Here is a 17,068-nt window from a genome sequence, read left to right as displayed (position 1 = left end):
TGTTTCGTGGCAGGATCTCTTAATGAGCTGTAGGGTTTTGCAGCTAAAGCTGAGTCAGGAAGCCTCTCTTAGATGAGAGCACTTGCTTGCCTCTAGCAACCAGAGCAGACCCGAGAAATTGTTGCTACCAAGAAAACATACTTTACTTTATTCTTTCCCAAGCTTTTTCGGGCTTTCTGTGGATTCAGTTGTCCACATGTTGGGCAGCCATTCTGTCGTGGGAGCTACGGGCTGGCGTTCCTTCCACCCAGCTCCTGTTCGCCTGGCTAGCTTATGCCCCGAAATAACAACACACAAACTGTATTCTTTTAAACACTGCCTGGCCCATTATATCTAGCCACTTCTAGGCTAATTCTCACATATTAATTTAGCCCATTCCTAACAATCTGCATAGCACCACTAGGTGCGCTTACTGGGAAAGATTTAGGATGTCTGACCTGGCGGCTGGCTGAATTGCGTCTAGTTCTGAGAGGAACTGCCCTGTATCTACTTACTTCCTCCTCCTCCTCCCAACATTCTATTCTGTTTACTCCACCCACCTAAAGGCTGGCCAATCAAATAGGCCAAGGCAGTTTCTTTATTAGCCAATGACCTTCCTCCATCAGACTTGGATATTAAATATGCAAATGTGAATAGTTGGCATATTACAGAAATACAAGTGAGATTTTCCGTTAGCTCTTTCATTTTATGAGTTGTGGTTTAACAGTCTCACCACACTGCAAACATCTGAGCTTACAAAACGGGCATGGAATTGGCATACTGCATCAAAATACTGCCGTACTTCCAACATTTTGTTAAACCTGTTACGATGAAAATATTTTTCATGTAAAAGGAAGATATTTATCTTTTAGTGAATTTCAGTAACTCAAATAGTAAATGTAAAAATATCCTTTTATTTATTCACAAATGAGACGAATTTACATAGAATACAAACTTTTTTTCCAAGTTGATATGCTGGCACAGAGTCAGCATTCTGAAGTATCCACTCCCTGATCTATCCAAGAAAAGCATGGAATTTAACTTCTCATCCTGGGCACATCATGTTTGATCCTAAAGATTTTTAACCTGCCAGCTGTGATTTGTCATTCCCTATGAAAGGCTTTGTTCCTACATCTATTCAAACTTGGTTGTGATTTGTATTAACAATAAACAGGAGACATTCTACACTTAGGCAGATATACAGATATTTCTTTTAATTTAAGAAACAAGAAAAAGAAGTGGGGAATAAATGCAAGATTCTGTATATAGTAGTCATGACTGGTAAATATGTTTGAAACTTTTGAATAAAAAAAATTTACTTATTGAATGAAAGGAAGTAGAACATATGATGGTTTACGTGATGGAAGAAAAAGCTAATTCTACATTGTGGACTCCTGGATTTTAGTCATTGTTCCACATGAGTCAATTAAGTTCTCAAGAAGCTCAAACTAAGTCTTACAATGAAATCAGTCACATGTTTCTCTCACATGTGGAATTTATGTGGAAAAGAAAGATATGAAAATAAGAGGACAGGTTGTTATGGTTGGAAAGGGGAATAAGAAGGATTAGAACATGATCAAACATATATGAAAATGTCAAAATGAAAATATGCAATTTTTAAAATTAATAATCATTTCAAAAAGTCCAGAGACTATTTATATTCCAGGTATCTGTTCCCTGAGAATTAAAAAAAATGTATTAAATCTAGTGAGCAATAACTTGAAATACAAATACAGCAAAAAGAAATGAAATACTTAAATGATTATGAAACAGGATATGTGGATTATATAAAACCCCAGAGTTTATGCATTGATTGATGACTTGTTTCCACAGAAATTAAAATTAACTTTTTAAACTACAGGAACTAGAGGATAATTTTCTTTTTTCTTTCTTTCTTTCTTTTTTTTTTTTTTTTGGTTTTTCGAGACAGGGTTTCTCTGTGGTTTTGGAGGCTGTCCTTGAACTAGCTCTTGTAGACCAGGTTGGTCTCGAACTCACAGAGATCCCCCTGCCTCTGCCTCCCAAGTGCTGGGATTAAAGGCGTGTGCCACCACCGCCCGGCTGATAATTTTCATCCATATTGATTTTGCCAGTTTTAAATCCTAAAGAGCACATGGTATTGTACATATTTATGGAGTATGTGAGATTTTAAATAATATGATTTTACTACCAGAAAATGTAATAGATCAAACTCCCTACTACTCTGTAAAATGAATGAATTTCTTAGAAGTAGGGAAGGCCTACTTCTAATCTGGATCCTTGAGATGGGAACATACACCTTTAATCTGGGCTACGCCTCAAGCAGGCAGTTTGCAGGAAACACATGAAAGAAGGAAATATTCTCTTTGCCTGCTTGCTCTTGCTAGCAAGTCCACTTTTCCCACTGTCATTAGAGCCTGCTTCTTTGGGATTGTGGTATATACTAAAGACCAGTTTAGACATCTAACCGGTAGAATGAACAACTAGTGGATTCTTGGTTCTTGTATTATTGGTAGACAGTCATTATTAGTCTAGCTGGACCACAGATTGTAAGTCATTCTAAAATATTCCCTCATATATATTTATTTCCCTGACCCTGGGAAGGCAAGGGAAGATGACTGTGAAGAATATTGCTGCCTCTAGGTCATCAAATTCTTTTAGACACTAAGTTTATTTGAATGGAAATTTGGAGCCCTGAATCTCTGGAAACTACCAGGAAGTTAACAAGTTTCCTTTGTGCTATGATAAGCAGAATGAATACCAATGGTTAGTGTTGATTTCATTCTTTATATGCATGGTATTTGTGTTGTGTCTATGATAGAGTCAACAATGAAAGAATTATCACATAAAAAGTTGTGACATTTGGATGGAATATCAGACCTCTGAAAAAAGGAAGTACATCTCAGTATCAAACATGCAGACTGCAAGAGAGGCAAGACAGGTCAGTATCACATTTCACCCATGGAGGAAAAACAAATGGTGAAATGATGTTAAGTATAAGATATTGCCAAGCAGGTGGTGCACATCTTTAATTCCAATATACAGGAGGTAGAGGCAGGAAGATCTCAGTGAGTCCTGAGTTCAAGGCCAGTCTAGTCTACAAAGCAAGTTCCAAGTCAGCCAGAGACACACAGAGAAACACTGTATCAAAAATGGGGGAGATATTGATTAGCACCTAGGCAAGAGACAAAATGCTGCTATGTTTTGTCTATAATGTCATGAGTTTCACTTTATTTTCATATGGTTTACAAATGAGACAATATACCCTTTTCATTCAATAGATTAAACAGATATCTGAAAGATTTTACCCATTATTCTTGGTGCTATAAGGCAAATATAACAAAGCTGGCAGTCATTTTGTTATAGAAAAAGAACCTAAAAAAATGATGTTATGTCTCATAGTTGTCAAATGAGAGAGAGTGATGTGATGGTCTATTATTCTGAAATCCCAATCTAAATTACATTTCTATATTTGAAGAAAATAATTCCACATTTTTAAACAGCTTGGATATATATATATATATATATATATATGTATATATATATATATATATATATATATATATATATATAGCCAGCACACTACACTAAGTTTTCTGTCTCCATGTTTTGTCTTCTCAATGTTTTAAGTACCTCTGCATGGCATCCTGCCCTTGGCATGTTTGGGATCACACTGAGAGGGAAAAATGCATAAATATAAAAATGTGAACAAAACAAAATCTTGAATTAAAAGAAAAGCATGCACCTTACCAGACTTATAGCTTTTAAGATTCAGTGTCTCTTTTGTGACATTGTACTGACATTGTACTTGAACTGTGTTAGTACTTGAAAATGAAAGTTTTCCTAATCATTACAATTAGGCATTATACTTGGATGTTAAAAACATAAAAACACCATGTATGCATGTGAATACATAAAACAGGTTCATACATAAATCCATGAACATAAACTTTTAAGTTTGCTAGAAGCAAGCAGAAGCATGGCTCCTTTAAGAGTGGTTTTCCTGATTCAGCCAAAGCAGAAAAAGGCCACACTGTTTTGAAATGGCTGTGGCTTTCTGGGCCATGCTGCCATTACAAACTCTGACTCTCTCTGGAGGTTCAGCTATGGAGCTTTTAAATGGGGTTTGTAAACAGAATGCTACAACGTGCTTAATGACAACACAGACTGGCTGTGTTCATAAAAATGGGACTGTGAGCATAGCTCTCAGATGCAACAAACAGCTCCACCATATCAGACTGGGAAGAATGAGCAGAAAGTACCATATATACACTAGTATTGCTACAACTTAAGTTTATGACAATTGCTTAGCTTTTTAAGAAGCGCTCCTAGAAAATAATGAATTACAGATACACAATAGGACAGATTCAGATTAAAAAAAGACCTCTAAATGGGTCAGAGTGTAGGATAAATATATGTAGGCTTGGAAGAGAGAAGGAAAAGAGTAAAAATAAAGCAAAGTCTTTAAAGAGACAGAGTATAGACAGTCATAGATTAAAGAAAAATAAACCACATAAAGATGAAAAATTCAGAGTCTGGATTATGTATATTATTGTGTTTTCTTTGAATTTTTTGATGGTGAAGGAGCTAAGAAACATATGTTGTGGGAAGTTCTTCTGTCTATGTGTTGCTTTTATTGGTTAATGAATAAAAAAACTGTCTTGGCCTGTGATAGGGCAAAAGAACAGAGCTAGGCCGGGAAAACTAAACTGAATGCTGGGAGAAAGGAGGCAGGATTAGAGAGATGCCTTTGAGCTGCCACCAGAAATAGACTTGCTGAAATGTTGCTGATAGGCCACAACCTCATAGTAATATAGAGATTAATAGAAATGTGTTAAATTAATATATAAGAGTAAGCCAAGTAAGCCAATAAGAAGCTAGAGATAATGGGCTGAACAGTGATTTAATTAATACAGTCTCTGTGTGATTATTTCAGGTCTAAGCTAGCCAGGCAGCCAAGAAGAACAAGAGGCTCCCTCCTTCAACAATCACATATACTTTAACGATATCTTGATTAAAGAATTTGGGTCTAAGAATATGTTGCTTTGGAAAAGAGGTTCTTTTTTTGTTTTCATGGAGGATGAGAACCTGTGGATTAATTCCAGACTAATGTGGTTTGATGGATCAAAACCCTCTGAAAGATCACTTTGAAAACCCCCCAAAATTATTTTGCCCAACAAAAAGCAGGAAGCAGTATGAAGAACTATGCCCATATTCCCAAATATTGTTTATAAATGTTTGCTTACCTTTAAAGGGGAATATGCTATAGAGATTTGCATTGGTATGGATCTTGGTTTATTGATATAAATTTAAGGTAAGTTTTGTTATATATATATTCTTCTTTGATTAAGATATTGTGTTTGTGTAGCTCATTTAAAAATATAATGTACAATTAAAAACATAGGTTAATAGATAATCATTTGTAATAGTCAAGCTTGTATTCATGTTAGTTATATTTTTTAGTTATATAGAAATATATTTCAGTTAGATAAGTATTCTTCAAATCATTCAGAGACCTTCAGAATATGAAATTTTAAATGTTTTAAGAAATTAGGACAATGTCTCCAGTTATTTCCTTGGGCACCTGAGGATAGGGAACCTGAAATGAATCTATCCTATAGCCATACTGATGAATATCTTGCATATCACCATAGAACCTTCATCTAGCGATGGATGGAGATAGAGACAGAGACCCACACTGGAGCACCAGACTGAGCTCCCAAGGTCCTAATGAGGAGCAGAAGGAGGGAGAACATGAACAAGGAAGTCAGGACCACGAGGGGTGCACCCACCCACTGAGACAGTGGGTCTGATCTATTGGGAGCTCACCAAGGCCAGCTGGACTGTGACTGAAAAAGCATGGGATAAAACTGGACTCTCTGAACATGGCGGACAATGAGAGCTGATGAGAGGCCAAGGACAATGGCACGGGGTTTTGATCCTACTTCATGTTCTGGCTTTGTGGGAGCCTAGACAGTTTGGATGTTCACCTTCCTAGACTTGGATGGAGGGGGGAGGACCTTGGACTTTCCACAGGGCAGGGAACCCTGACTGCTCCTGGGACTGGAGAGGGAGGAGAAGAGGAGTGGGAGGAGGGGGAGAGGGGCGGGAGGAGGGGGAGGGAAATGGGAGGTGGGGAGGAGGCAGAAAATTTTTTTTCAATAAAAAAAAGAAAGAAATTAGGACTTCATGACCGTGAGATACATCTGTCCTGGCAGCACCATGCTACTTCAAGAGGAAGATGGGCTTCAAAGAGTCTCCTTATGGAGTTTGTTAGCCACTTGGGTAAGAAACTGCTCTTACCTGGACTGCTTGATGGTATGCTATGTGAACTAGATATGCAGGACCCACAGATAAATGACTGCTAAACTTGGCTAAAGGTGAGACAATACTTCTGGTTTTCTGCTTCGTGAAAGAATCTGCTAGACATTCTGCAGGACACAGAAGAAAGTGACTGGCAAACTGTCAATATAGGCAGAAATGACTTTGAAATTTCCTGTTTCATGGAAAAGTCTGCCAGACATTATGGGCCTGTAGGCTGAAGATGGATGTCCCAATAGTGCAGAAGAACTTTGGGTGACTGTCCAGGTAATGAGATGTTTCTTTCAATTCTATAGTTTTGGAAGTTGCTTACAATGCACTTATTGTTTACTTAGGTAGCATTATATCCTTCTGGAGTCTTTGATAGAGTTGAGGAATAGTGATTAATATAATTTTTCTTAGTTATGATAAAAGATAAAGTAGATATAAATATTATAACTATAATTCTTACTTGATACCTCTTTTGTTATATGTAATTTTGTCATGTTAAAGCTAAAACCTTCCTTTTTCATTAAAACAGAAAGGGGGAGGTAATATAGAATTTTCCTCTCTATGCTGTGATTACCATTAGTGAATAAGAAAACTGCTTTGGACCTATAGTGGGGCAGAACTTAGCTACCCAAGGAACACTAAGCTGGATGCTGAGAGGAAGAAGGCGAAGTAAAGGAGAAGCCATGTATCCCTGCTCGAGACAGATGCTGGAAGTTTAGCTGAGAAGCCACAGCCATGTGGCGATAAACATATTAATAGAAATGGGTTAAATTAATATGTAAGAGTTAGTCATTAAGAAGCTAGAGCTAATGGACCAAGCAGTGATTTAATTATTATCATTTCTGCGTGATTATTTGGGGTTGAGCAGCCAGGAACCAACAAGTGGCCTCCCTTCCAACAGATAAGGGTATCCCAAAGAAGCTTTCACAATGATATAAACACACTCATCTTTCCTACAAATATATTAAGTTGAAGAACATTCTAGAAGAATGTGGAAACACAGGAATAAATTCTGTTTCTTTACAGTAAGTTTGCTGAGCAGAGCAGCATGCTCTTCTTGATGAGGTAAAACCTGGCTTCTGTTGCTATCTTGTTGGGAGTTATCTAGCTAGTATCCTTGGGCCCACACTGAACCAAACATACAGGGAAGAAAAGTCTGGGACCTGAGGTTAAAGTTCAACTGCCATGTTAGTACATTTGAAAACCACAACACATATCATGATCCTTATTACTTATTCTAAGATGACACACAAAATTTTTGTTTTATTTTTCTAAATTACTTCCAATTTTAAATAATTATCCACAAACCTTCTCAGAGGAAAAGAATTAATATGTGACTAATATCAATTGCAAATAATTTGTGACCATACTTCTAAAAGATTCACTGGGTATGTTATGTGCATGCTTGTGTGTGTGTGAAATGTTTATGGAAAGAAACATAAGTAGACAGAGAAACTGCATACTGTGCAGAAATACTGCACATTTCTGCATGAAATAAAGAGGAATTTTTGTTCTACTTTTTCAATATTTGTACTGTTTAAATTTGTTAAATTGATGTGGCTAAAATGAAGGTAACTTATGGGAATGTGGTATCGAACTATACCTATTAAACCCATTCTTCCCATTGCAATGACTTAAAATGTTTCGTTTGAAAGACAAAGAATTCATGTGGAAAAATCTAACAGCATTTGTCTTTAGTCTTTTTTTTAAAGTCACGTAGTTTCTGTTCCAAAATGTGACTGCCTTGATATTACAATATAAAATGGTACTGTGTGTACATTTTGTTCAAGCCAATAGATTAACTCAGCAATTTTAATGATCTGTCTGCTGCAATACGTTCTTAATTTTTGTCTAAATGGAAAAAATAACTGTGTCCCCGTGTTTTCTTGACTCTGGGTTCCACAGCAGTCATCCCTGCAGAACAGATGTTGTTCCTGTTTGTATGTAAAAGGCTTCTGCTACAGTTTTGTAATCCAGTATGTCGTGTTTTCCAAATAGACTTGTTCAAGTCATTAGACTGAAATTTGCTAATTTGCCAAGATAAATATTTTTTTCAAGTGCCAGAAGTTTGAGTCTTTCTGTGACTGATTCTTGCTGTCACTCCTTCAGTTTGCATACAACCGTCAAGGTCCCAAATTGTCTGCAGTGCTGCTCCATAGTTCAGGGTTAAATGTGATCATTGCCATCATTTTTCCATTGCCCAGAGGGACTATTATTCTTCTACCAAATGCCTATTAGTGAAGACTTGGAGAATTTAGAACAATTTTTATTTTCTGCTTATCTTCCAGGGGCCATGAGATCAGAATCCAGATGTTCTGATTCAGTTCTGTGCTGAATCCTGGCAAAGGATACTTGTGGTTGAACATGGAGAAGGAGGGATGGGGACAGATGCGCCTAGAAGACAGACATTCCAGCACAGACTGTGTTAAACATGTTCCGATAAATGGAGAACATGGAGAAATGTTAGGTAAATGATGTGCTCTGACTCTTAGCACAATAAATATAATTTTAGAATAAGCAAAACTTGTGTCACATGGAATAAGAGTAACAAGGTGATTGAGCAAACATTTTACCATGTTTTCTTCATGTGGGCAAGTTTATCTGAGGCATAATACAGACAGATTGGAAGAGTCATTCTCTTTGTGAGTCACCTTTGGCCTCTCTTGTTCACTCATTGTCATGTGTTTGAGTCTCACTCTTCCCATTTCTGTGATTTCTCTCCTCTCCTTTCATTCAATCAAATGAAGCTATTTAAAGAGAACTCATTTGTTCTGTTTTTGCTTATTTTCTTTGTTTCTCTGTACCTAATGCGATATTTGTAAAAGTTGAGCCAGTAGTCAAAGACAGAAAGAAAATGTGGTGTGTGTTTTAATTTTTGAACCATTAGTAACACTATTGTCAAAACATTGCCATGTTTTCTGATTACGTTTTTTTATTCCATTCTTTTGTTCATTCTACCCACTGATCTGTTGTCCATCATACCACTCAGGACTTCCCCCCAAATGCTGTCTCAGGAAATTGGTCTTGAATATGTTACCCAACATATGATTTGACACTAACTGAATTGTTTCATTAAAACAAACTGCTTCATGGAAATTTCAAAGTTAGACTCCAAACATTTTGTGATATCCATGACTTATAAGAACAGCACTTTTTAAAAACCCAGCAGCTTCAACTGCTGCAGGTTTCTATACAGAAATGACACTGAGTAAATAACTCTCTTGCAGCTTGCACAAACACCAGTACACTATCTATCTTTGAATGCTGAGTCCCAGGCTACATTAGTGAAGATGCACACTGTACTGTCTTGTTTCCCAGATTCTTCCTTGGCAGAGGGATCATTCCTCATGAAGACCCTGGAGTTGACAAACATGATGTTGGAGTGAGTCGGTCTATTGACACAAAACCACAATTATTACTTCAAGGTGGATACAGGATAGCTTACCCTGAAACAGAATGCAAGTGACCTCGGCCTGGGAAGACAGTCTGTGATTTCTGCAAATCCCATGTTCCAACATATTAACAGTTTAATGAAGGTTTATAAAAAGAGAACAGGGAAAATAGTAAGACATCTTTCCAATACATAGGTAGAAACATCAGATAGGTAGGTTAGAGAAAAGCTGAAAAATTTCTGATAGAGTCCTCAGGAACTTTCTGATAGCAGTCTTAATGTTTGCTTGGTAGAAGCTAGTGATCTTTCTTATGCTCTAAAATATTTCACCTAGGAGTAGCAGGGATTTTAGATCACACATAGCCCAGAGTAGGCAAGGAATGGCTATAAAGGTAGCTGAAGATGTCTGAAGGTAAATTGTAGCTAGCCTCAGGACCTACGACATCCCAGTTTCTTTGATCATTAAAGTTCTCATCAATCCTTTAGCTTTGTAGAAGGATGAGTAGGAGGTAAAGTTTCATTCTGCCAATTTGCACCCACTGTATTTTATTGTCATGTTTTGTTTTTTGTATACATTTCATATTACCAATCAATTAATTGGTTAGTAAAATTAATACACAGAAGTATAAATGGTCACTGGAAAATTTTAAAACATTTATTGAGAAACATACTAAAATTGCTTTGAGGTTCTGTCTTACTGCAATTAGAACGGCTGTCATCAAGACAACAGCAAAGTCAAGTGAAGATGTGGGAAAAGAGGAACAATTTTTCACTGCTTCTGCGGAGGGTGAGAAACTGGTAAAGGCATAAGGAACATCATCACAGACGTTTCTTGATGTGGGACTCTTCTGTTTTGTGTTGATTTCATTGGTTAAATAAAGAAACTGCCTTGGCCCTTTAATAGGACAGAAAATTAGGTAGGCGGAGTAAACAGAACAGAATGCTGGGGGAAAGAAGCTGAGTCAGGCAGTCGCCATGATTCTCCCATCCTACACAGATGCAGGTTAAGATCTTCCCTGGCAAGCCACCTCGTGATGCTACACACATTATTAGAAATGGGTTAAAGCAAGATGAGAGAATTAGCCAATAAGAAGCTAGAACTAATGGACCAGGCAGTGTTTAAAAGAATACAGTTTCTGTGTAATTATTTCGGGGCATAAGCTAGCCAGGCGGCCGGGAACTGGGGTGGCAGGGAAGCGGCCCGTCATTTCTTACTACAGTTTCTCAAAGCATTAAAAGTAGTATTGCTATGTAACACATCTATTTCACCCATGAACATCCAATAAAAGAACTTTTAGACTTACCAGCTATCTTTCTTTGATCAGTAAACAACCATCTCCCATTTTCACACGTCTGTTATAAATTGGCAATGTTTCTATTTATTCCACTAAAGAAACAAATTACAGAAAACAAGGAAAGTTTGAACTATGTGGCTGTAGGTGCATACACACAAGCACATACACAATACTGCAACATGTTTGCCTCCAGTTTTTCAATAATCTTTATTCCACTGAGATTTGCATATGGTGTTGTCACTTGTGTTTTTTACATCCAACAGAAAGTATTAGACTTAAAATGTAGCTCATATTTAACCTCAATGTATAAACAAAAATTTGACAATAATTTGTTTTAAAATTAGATCATTGAAATTCTAGTACAATATACATTTTATGAGTATGTTGTAAATAAGTGAATTGACATATATGCATCCTTTAACAATGTATTTATTATATCTTTGTGTGTATGTGTGTCTGCCTGTCTGTCTGTATGACTCTCTGAGCATTTTTACAGGCACCATATTTGTACAGGCATATACAGAAGGTAGAAAATGGTGTAGAATGCCCTGAAGCTGGAGTAACACTTATAAGCTGCCCAAAGTGGGTGTTGAAAACTAAATGGATTCTCCAGAGGATCAGTAAGTGTTATTAATGCAACCATGGACAGATGCCTGAAAAAATGCAACTATAGTAAAAGCAATATTTCTGGAAGTCCAGTTTCTCAAAAGATGGAACACTAAGTATGTCTTATATTTTCTTTATGTTTAGTATGCAGGTCTAAACAATGCCTTCTAATTAAATATGAAATGAAGTTAAGATGCTTTTAATAAAGAAAAACTTGACAGCTTACAAAATATTCAAAGACATCCTAGGTAAATCATTCTCCAGGAAACTGCCAACTAAATACATTAAACAATAAAAATATATTTGTCCACATGATCCTAAAATAGTTAGCATGAATTTTAATTTAAAAAAATAATAATGGGATACATTATTAAAAATGCCTTATTCCCTTAGTCTTTTCATTATTAACTTTATTCCTTAACATGCCTTACTAGGAAGGTTAGTCTCATTTCCTTCTCTATCCAAGTTCAATATTAGAGAGGAACCATCTTGAAAAATAGACATGTACACGCCATTTGATTGGTCCTTTTTATGTATGTCTATATGGCTTGATGCTGATAACCTCACAAAGTTTGAGATAACATAATCAGACCATCATCTTATCTTTGCTTGCTCCTGATCACAGACATTCATGCTACCCAATACTATGGCATTGAGACTCACTTGCTAGACTCTAGACAATGGCCTGGCAAAGTTATGTTTTCTTCTAAATATGTTGTAGATATAGAATGTACTTCTAGATCAGTTTGAATGTCTTTTGTCGCCACAAATTGAACTCCTAACTGCCTATGTTAGAAAGCTGAAAAACCATCCAAGTAGGATTCAAGATAGAGACTAACATCTAGAAAAGGCCTTTAAGTTCGCCCTCCTACTAGACTCTAGTATAAATTTTTCTTTATTCATGTTTGTATTTACTTAATTTCTTAAAATTGTTTGAGTTGTATATCTATACATGGTGATAGAGAAGACACAATAATATGACACTTCAATCTGAAACTTCAGAATTATATGCAGTTGTGATACACATCAGAAAACAAAGTATTCTAATTTGAGGATCATTTCAGGACCCAAATCCCAAGGCCTGTAAATGTGATCTCAGATCCCATAGAGTGAAAGCTTTTTCCTAATATGCTTCCTTACTCCATGAGACTGTGTCTCCACCAGGGTCAAGGTAGTCTTTAAACAAGCACACCATGAACTTTAGTAAAAGGTTCAGAGTCTCCTGAGCTGGAACTGACATGAATGCCCTTTCCCTGAGGACAAGCTTTCATGGTACCAGAAGGTACCATACAAGTTTCCAAAGGAAGAAGGCAAACAATAGTCCTACACAGTTATGATGCCTATGAACCATATCAATGACCCATACAGCATGATAACCACATAGGAGCAGTAGCAGTACACATACTATGGCAGTAACCAAGAGCTTTTTAACAGGACCCACCACTGATCATTGAAAAAGATAGCATGCCCAGTACTGGAAAACCCCTAAATAATCAGTTTTCATGAAATCATAGTTACTGGGAAAGAATCTCCAACCACTAATTTAATAGCCCAGTATAACTCCTAACAACAAACTAAAAACATTTGCCCTTATACTTCAGGTAAGTGTCTTCACCCATCACCAAGGAAACTTCTCTTTACATCAGAAGAGGATCACAACAGAAAACCACAACACAATTAGTCAAAGCATGAGGATGTGGAGCTCAGTAGCAATGGATGCATCTGCAAAACACTCCCAAACCTCAGGCTCAGGGAACATTACAGAGGAAGGAATGTGAAGAATGCAAGAACCAGAAGATCAGAATCTTTGCTGTGAGGTTGTGTCTTTTATCAGTAGCTGCCATAACAATATGACCTTCCAAACATGAGCTGCACAAGAAGGACACCAATGAACATTCAAACTGAATGGTGAAAGCCCAATGATACCTCAACCCTACACAGATAACTACAGACAATTGTGTAATGCTGGGAACTGAAGAGGTGGTCCTTTCCAGGAAAAACCATATCTGCTAGTTATCCAGTTCCAAATGGTCATTTCTGAGAATATACATACATGTAACATTATATGGACTTTACAGATTACATAGAAGAAATATAGTACATAGTATATTTTATTGCATAAGCACATGTACTTATATATGGAAGTACATGTGCTTATGCAGTAAAAATGATAAAAGAGGTCACAAATTTTATCTGAAGGATTTTGGAGAAGGAAATATAGGATGACTTATGGGGAAGAAAGAAAGGGAGATATGCTATAATTAAACTATAATCTAAAAACTAGTAAAAAATGGCAAGTAAAAAAAATAGAACAAGCACAGTCGACAAGTCACTAAAACCCTGTCAAAAGTAAAGAGAATTCCAAATGTCATCACATTTTGTTTACAAGCCTGACAAAAAAGAAAAACTATCATCCTCACTAATGAAAGTTGGAGACAGAAAGGCTGTGAACAGTACCTACTCCAACCACCAAAAAGTAAATTGTTATAAGCATGGAAACTTCATGATAGCTGACGTTAACTGCTGACATTTTGAAATAAAATCATCATGTTCCAGATTTCAGAAAAACTCATGCTCAGTGTTTCAGAACCATGGGTAGCTGCAACCGTGACCATTATCATGCCCAAATTCTGCTTAAGGGGATTTGCCTTTTGAGTAGCAATTATCAGCCATACATTTTGAAGTTTTTGTTTTCCATATTTATTGTTATGAATGAAAATTTAAAAGTAAATGTAAAGCATAAAATATATCACTAAAAGTTATGTGGTAATTTTCTTATTTTTATGTACTTTAGCTTTTGCATAACTTTAAAGATAAGTCCAATTTAAGGTAAATTAAGAACAAAACAATAGGAGATCTTATGTGGGTAACAGACGAATTGAACTATAGTGATTGGGACTATATTGACAAGAATATTGTCATTTTCAAAAGGAATAGCCACCAGGCAGAAAAGTTCAGCTGACAACCTTTGGGTCAAGTATAGTCTGGGATAAACTGAGTCATGCTTCTGCTTACAGGGAGATTAGTAGCATTGTGAAATGAAACCAGAGAGCAACAATGAATTAAGGCTCATGGCTAAAGTAGTTAGCAGTTGTGTAATATTTTTCTGTCTTGGATTAAGGATATTTTGACATAATACTGCAATTCAGATCACACGATTCTCTATTTCTTGTGTTGAAACAAGATAATTATTGTCTTTGAAAAGGACTTGGGTCTGTTTTTTTTTCAAACAACCAGTGCACAATAACAGGAAAACTGTGTAAAAGAAGAAATAGATGGGGAGGAAAAACACAACTATAAATGACTAACATAATGACTGAACTTCATGCAAACCAGTAGTAAGCCACGTGTCTAAATAAAGCCCTGCATGCTTATTTAAAGACTGTTTTTTGTCTACTTGCATTTGTTTTCATGGGGGTGGGTGGGTAGAGTCTTTCTAAACAGCCTTTGCTGACTTCAAACTCAACATCCTCCACTGCCTTGCGGGTATGTGATTACTTGCATATACTACTATATCAAGATTTCATTTAAATACTTTTAATATATTTAAAATAAAAAGCCTAATGGTAATTCATTCAGAAAGAGTAACTGTTAAGGAGACTGACCCCAATTTATAAGGATTTAATTTGTAAAATGAGGTCATGAGTTTTAAATGTAATTGCTGTAAAGGTGTCATAATTTGTCATCCATTCTAGTTATTTTTTGAAGGAATCTATCCTCGTCACTGTTGTTGTTATTAGTAGTGGTTGTTCTGCCATTTTCTTGTGTCTTTTATATGTTGTGAGGCATCTCAGATACAAGCTCCAATCAAACTTTTCTGCCTTAACTGCTCAACAGAGGAACTGTACACACATGTACCAACACACCAGCCAGGGATCTCTTCTTTCAGATTCTGCTTCCTGAAGTGACAATATCATTTTCTCTCTCCCCTCAAAACAAGTAAGAAAAATTTCTAAAGAAAGTCTTAAGAACAAGTTATGGATTTAGGCTAGTGAAATTTATCAGCTAATAAAGGCTCTAGCTGCCAATCCTGTCAAGCCAGGATCAATCTCTGAGATCTATATGTTTGCTGAAAATAGCTGGCATTTCTATGTTGCCCTCTTTTGCTCTCACATGCACACTATGATACACACATACTCCCATGCAAGTTCACATACATACACACACACACACAAAATAATTGATGGAAGGTGTTATTTCGATGTTTGTGAATTTTAATAATTGATGAACCCTACTGGTAGAAAAAAGTAAACAGTTTTGTCCAGTTATGAGAACTGAGATCTACATAATGATCTGCTTGGTAGAAATGTCCGCTGTTGCTATAATGACATAAATATGGCAGTATAGCCAATCACTTTCTGATTGGATGTAAGGCCCAGTCTGCAATATATGGCTCATCTTGTTACCATAGATTAGTGCATCTCTCAACCTTTGTCAGGTAATCGCCCATCTGTAGCAGTAGTTAACACTGAGATCTGCAATTGAGAAGGTTGCAGAGAATAAGACACTGTAGAGACATCATCCCTAACTGAGAAAACTATATAACACCCAGTGCTCCTACACCTCAGGGATCATTGTAGAAGAAGAGAGGAAACAGTGTAAGAATTTAAGGGTATGTGGGATAACAACAAGGAAATGATGTGGGAGTGACTTCTTTCTAATCTGTTGCTTTCATTGGTTAATTAATAAAGAAACTGCCTTGGCCCATTTGATAGGCCAGCCCTTACGTAGGTGGAGTAAACAGAACAGAATGCTGGAAGAAAGAAGCCGAGTCAGGCAGTCGCCATGATTCTCCCACTCCAGACAGATGCAGGTTAAGATCTTTCTGGGTAAGCCAGCTCGTGGTGCTACACAGAATATTAGAAATGGGTTAGATCAATATGTAAGAGCTAGCCAATCAGAGGTTAAAACTAATGGGCCAAGCAGTGTTTAAAAGAATATAGTTTCCCTGTAATTATTTCAGGTAAAGCTAGCCAGTGGCTTGGAGCTTGGGTGGCGGGATGCAGTCCTAAAGCTAGCCATGCGGGCAGCCAGGCACCAGGAATGCAGCCTACCGCTCCTTCAACAAGGAAATAGTATCCTCTGGACAAAACTGCACAACTGTAAAGTAAATAATTAGTGGTTATGAAAGTATGCATAAGACTACCACAATGTCGGAGGAGAGGCATGAAGTCCATTCCCAGCTCAGAGCTATTGGCAATTGATAGCTTCTGGAAGAGAGTCTCTTGTTGACAGAGGTTTCTGTCCCACCCAATCCCAAAGTTGTTCAGTCCCAAAGAAACACACAAAGGTCTACATTAATTCTAAATAGGTTGGCATATTAGCTCAGGCTTCTTATAACCTTTATAACTACATTAGCCCATAATTATTGTCTATCTATGGCTGGGTACCTTTCATTAGTGAGGCATTCTCATCTTGCTTCCTCTGTGTCTGACTTCCTCTGTGCCTGGGTGATGACTGCAGACTGGCTCTTTCCTCTTCCCAGAAAACTCCTGTTCTTGTCACC

This window comes from Chionomys nivalis, chromosome 3, assembly GCF_950005125.1.
Source record: "Chionomys nivalis chromosome 3, mChiNiv1.1, whole genome shotgun sequence".
NCBI lineage: Eukaryota > Metazoa > Chordata > Mammalia > Rodentia > Cricetidae > Chionomys > Chionomys nivalis.
Note: the sequence above shows the minus strand (reverse complement) of the source record.